The sequence below is a fragment of the Bactrocera neohumeralis genome, unplaced genomic scaffold (genome assembly GCF_024586455.1).
Source record: "Bactrocera neohumeralis isolate Rockhampton unplaced genomic scaffold, APGP_CSIRO_Bneo_wtdbg2-racon-allhic-juicebox.fasta_v2 ctg2877, whole genome shotgun sequence".
Taxonomy (NCBI): Eukaryota; Metazoa; Arthropoda; class Insecta; order Diptera; family Tephritidae; genus Bactrocera; species Bactrocera neohumeralis.
The window spans coordinates 14,185-18,912 of record NW_026090402.1 but is presented as its reverse complement, the minus strand read 5'-3'; positions in this window follow the sequence as shown (position 1 = coordinate 18,912).

Genomic DNA, 4,728 nt, shown 5'->3' with positions numbered 1-4,728 from the left:
ACCCGCCAGAGAACTGACGCGTAGCGCAGACCCATAGCCGCCGGCTCCGTTGCTGCTGAAGGTGGTTGTGTTGGCGCCTGTCCTTGCCCCAAAGGAAGGACTCTGACGTGAGAACGGCAAAGCCACTGTACTCCTGAGCGTGCGATTGTTGGTGGTGCTGACTGCCTTGCTGCATTGAGTGGAGAAGCCTGCTGTAGCCGCTGTTGGCATCCAACAAATGATTGTTATTTCCGGCGCTGAAGTCAAGGGATTTTCGAGCGCTGTAGGGTTGCTGGGATGACGCATTCAAAAGCGAGCCATAATTTTCCGTGCGCTGACCATCCGTGAAAGGTGCCCGCAATGCGCTGCCGTAGTTGCTGTATTGCTTGTGTGCACTGGCGTCAGGACTGTTCTGCGACAACTGCGTCGCGCTTCCATAGTCAGTACTCCTCCTGCTATTGCTGCTGCTGCTGCTGCTACTGCGGCGGCTGCCGCTTCCCTGATCGGCGCTGACCTGCAAGGCGCTGCCATAATTGTCTACTGAGGCGCTGTCGTTGCCGTTGATCGGTGACGCTGAAAGTGGTGGTAGCCGCTTCTCTCGTCCATGGTGCCAGAGGGGAAGCTGCCGCTCTGCCCTCCCTCCAGCAGGCTTCCGTATCCTGGCTGAGTTCCTTGCACGGCGCTGCCGTTTCCATTGGTGGCTCGCTGTGCCGCGTGGTGCTCATCGTCGGCTCCAGAAGTGAGCCATAGTCGCCACGTTGGCCAGCCGTCTTTATGGTGCCATCCCGCCCAGACAGGACCGTGCCAAAGGCGCGGTAGCCCTCCACCACCGAAGAACCTCGTCGGCTACGCCGGTCCCCGCGGAGACTCTTTGTCAGACTGCGCTCATCTTGTAAAAGGCTGCCGTAGCCAGCGTTCGCGCTTCCGTCGGCATCGAGGACGCCACTGTTACTCTCTGCGGTTGCGTCCATGAGCGAGCCATAGTCCCCACGGTGAGCCTCAAACACCTTGGAACTGTGAGGACGCGACTGGAATCCGCGACCGCCCCTCATGAGAGAGCTGCTCCGCTTCCTGCTGGCTCTGCTTCTGTGCGGCTGTTGCTGCTGCGCTTGCTGAGATTGCTGTTGTCACCAAGAAAACTGCCATACCGGTCGCTATTCGCGTCGCTCGCCCGTGACAAGACCGCACTCCTCTTGGAGCGACCGGACCACACTGAGCAGCCACGCAGACAGGCTGTCTTTTACCCGGCTGGCGAGAGAAGAAATACGAAGAACGTGTACTGCTCCGGCTGCTATTGACGCTTCTGCCACACGATGGGGCGAGTAGTGAGCCGCAGTCCGCAGCGGCATCCACGGGAGAGAACGCCGCCGCGGCGCCCGCAATAGAGTGTCTTGCACCCGCGATCCACTTTGTTCAAGGAGACTGCCATAGTTCTGACCGTTCGCGCTTTGGTCATGCTTACCTCCCGGTAGCGACTGCTGTCCGCGCCGAAGACAGAGCCGTAGCCAGCCGCGCTCCCGCCGTACTGTCCACGTTGCGCGTGGCGTTGCGGGAACGCTCTTGTTGAAGCAAGCTGCCGTAGGTCTGCCCGCCAGCACTCTCTGCACGACTCGCATCCGTTGCACCACTGCCAGCGCCAAAGACGGAGCCGTAGCCAGCCGCGCTCCCCGACGTGCTGTCTACGTTGCGCGTGGCGTTGCGGGAACGCTCTTGTTGAAGCAAGCTGCCGTAGGTCTGGCCCGCCAGCACTCTCTGCACGACTCGCATCCGTTGCACCACTGCCAGCGCCAAAGACGGAGCCGTAGCCAGCCGCGCTCCCCGCCGTGCTGTCTACGTTGCGCGTGGCGTTGCGGGAACGCTCTTGTTGAAGCAAGCTGCCGTAGGTCTGGCCGCCAGCACTCTCTGCACGACTCGCATCCGTTGCACCACTGCCAGCGCCAAAGACGGAGCCGTAGCCAGCCGCGCTCCCCGCCGTGCTGTCTACGTTGCGCGTGGCGTTGCGGGAACGCTCTTGTTGAAGCAAGCTGCCGTAGGTCTGGCCGCCAGCACTCTCTGCGCGACTCGCATCCGTTGCACCACTGCCAGCGCCAAAGACGGAGCCGTAGCCAGCCGCGCTCCCCGCCGTACTGTCCACGTTGCGCGTGGCGTTGCGGGAACGCTCCTGTTGAAGCAAGCTGCCGTAGGTCTGGCCGCCAGCACTCTCTGCGCGACTCGCATCCGTTGCACCACTGCCAGCGCCAAAGACGGAGCCGTAGCCAGCCGCGCTCCCCGCCGTGCTGTCCACGGTGCGCGTGGCGTTGCGGGAACGTTCCTGTTGAAACAAGCTGCCGTAGCCGTCGTTTGTGGTTTGCTGCGAAGAGGAAGAAAACTCTTGGCGGACAAAATGGCTCCGCGGCTGTCATCGCGCGTAGACGCTTCCATGAGACTTCCGTATGCAGCGGCGCTGGCAGATGACTCGCCAAAGATGGTGGTCTGGGTGACCATCGAAGGCGTGTTTCCTCGGTCACTGGTGGCGCGGCTGCCTTGCCTGCGTGGAGGTTGAACTGCTGGCGCCGGCACTCATCATCGTGTACAATCCCTCTCCTTTCGTCTGCGAGGCGGAGCTGGGCACCTGAAACAGAGAGCAGTCGTCACCACCGAGGCCTGCTGATGGGGTGCACGCGTTGACTTGCTCGCAGCGCTGGTGTCCGTGTCACGGGCAGAAAACATGTTTGACATGCTGTTCGCCTCGTCAGCGTTTTTGTCGCTGGCTTTCATCCGCGAAGAGATCATTTGAGTGGTGCCACGAGTGGTACCTTGAAGTGCAGAGTAGCCGACGCTGGGCTTAGCGCGGGCAATGGTGCTCTGCCCTGAAAATGCGAGCAGCGAAGTCATCTGCATGTCGGTATCCTCGACGCCGGAGCGCCACCTCAACGCCGATTCATCGCTTTGGGGAATACACGAGACGCCAGGCGTACCCAACGACTGCGCCACACCACCACCACCACCATTACCGCGACCTGCCATTGCAGCAGCAACCTGGGCATCGTCGTCGTCCGCCTTGTCGGGTGAGGCGCGATGGCTGTCCCGCTCTTCGTCCTTCGCTTGCCACGGTGTTGGCGGAAAAGAACTGGGCATCGGCAGGGGCCGGTCCATGTCGCACAACAAAAGGATTCAGGTTCCTCTTGGCGTTGGGAGAGGCGGTGGCACTTGTCCTGCTAACTGGGACAGCTTCCGCGCAAAAGGTGGGGACGGCAGGGCGCGGTACAGACCTCGTGGCTGACATTCTGAGCGTCCAGGATAACGGACACCGCCAGCACGGTATAGTCGTTCGCCGACGCGTTGTCCTCCTGGTCTTGCGCAGCCCTCGCCTTTGTGTACGTGGTGGGGCCGTAGTAGGGACGGCTTGTCCGCACCTCTTCCGCGTGCGTGGTCTGAGCACGTGCCGTCGACGGCAGCGTGGCGCTTTCGTCCAGGAGCGAGTAGTGAGGCAGCACACGGCGCGGTGTGCGGGCGCTGGACGCTGATTGAAAAAGCGAGGACTGTGAGCGGTGGAGCGCGAGTTGCGCACACTGCCGCTGTCTGTGCGCCCGGGGCTGGTGCTGCTGAACGTCCCGCTCGAGGAATCTCCGCCCTTTATCTTTGGAGACGTAACGGTGAAGAGGTGCGGCCGCTCCGTGCGCGCCACCTCCTTGTTCCGCCGCCGATCGCGCCGGATCTCATTCACACGCGGGAGGAAAGAGGGTATTTGAGATGCCGTGGTGGCAGTGAGGCCGTCGGACGCGGGTCTAGACTGGCCTTGGCGCTGGTTTTCCCCTTCGACGTCGGTGAAGGGTCGTTTGAGGACGGCAGCGTAGCGCGTCGCGGTGTCCTCGCCAAACTTCTCCTTTAGTAAGTAGAACGCGAGGATGGGCAGCAGATGGCGGTTAAACGGCGCGGACGTGAGCAGCGAGCGCTTCCGGATCGCCTCAAGCTCCAGCAGGACGTCCTCCTCGGTGAACACTTTGTTGTCAAGGATATCGACAAGCTGCGACAGGTGCGGGTTCGACCGCGCAAGAAGACTCATTTCTGTCTTCTCCGGCAGTTGACTCGCCTCCATCACCACTCTGCGGGAGGCCAACGGAGACGCTGCGGTGTTTGCCGCTTTCTTCGCCGTCACACTCAATGAAGGAGCGCTGTTCTTTCGCTTTTCAGCGTCCTCTTCAAAGAAACCAGTGTCGTTCCCTTCATCTTGGTGCTGCTGCCATCCCGTTTGCTCGTCACGCCGGAGGAGCCGTTGTTGCTGCTTTGGATGCTGGTTCTCGTTGTACGGCCAGAGAGGAGGTTCAGCGCGCGGTAGGGGCGGGGGTACGAAGGGGAAGAAGAAGAATCTCCTGTGTAGATCACCCGCGAAGGGGTGGGCGTTGTGCCAAGGGTGCCGGCCGTCGGGACGCCGTCAGAAAAGTCAGGGCTGATCGCGGAGTCGGCCTGCCTCCTGTCAGCGGACCGGCGCACTGTTGAATCACGACCGCCCTGTGGGTCCTTCGTCGCGGAAGGTATCTCCTTCTTCGCCGTCTGTCGCCTCTCCTTCGGCTGCTTTCCAGCCGTGTCCAAGGGCGAAACGAGGACCGCGCTGCTCGCAGTCGCCGGACTATCCCGTTTTCCTCGTCACTCTCGGCGTGCCTCCCTGGTGTTGCTTCCTCTGCTTTGGATCGGTGTGCACGCCCTCGGGAAGCAGCACCACGCCCCCCACGCCACACGCGGTGTCGCGGACGGCGATGGGCGTCGAGG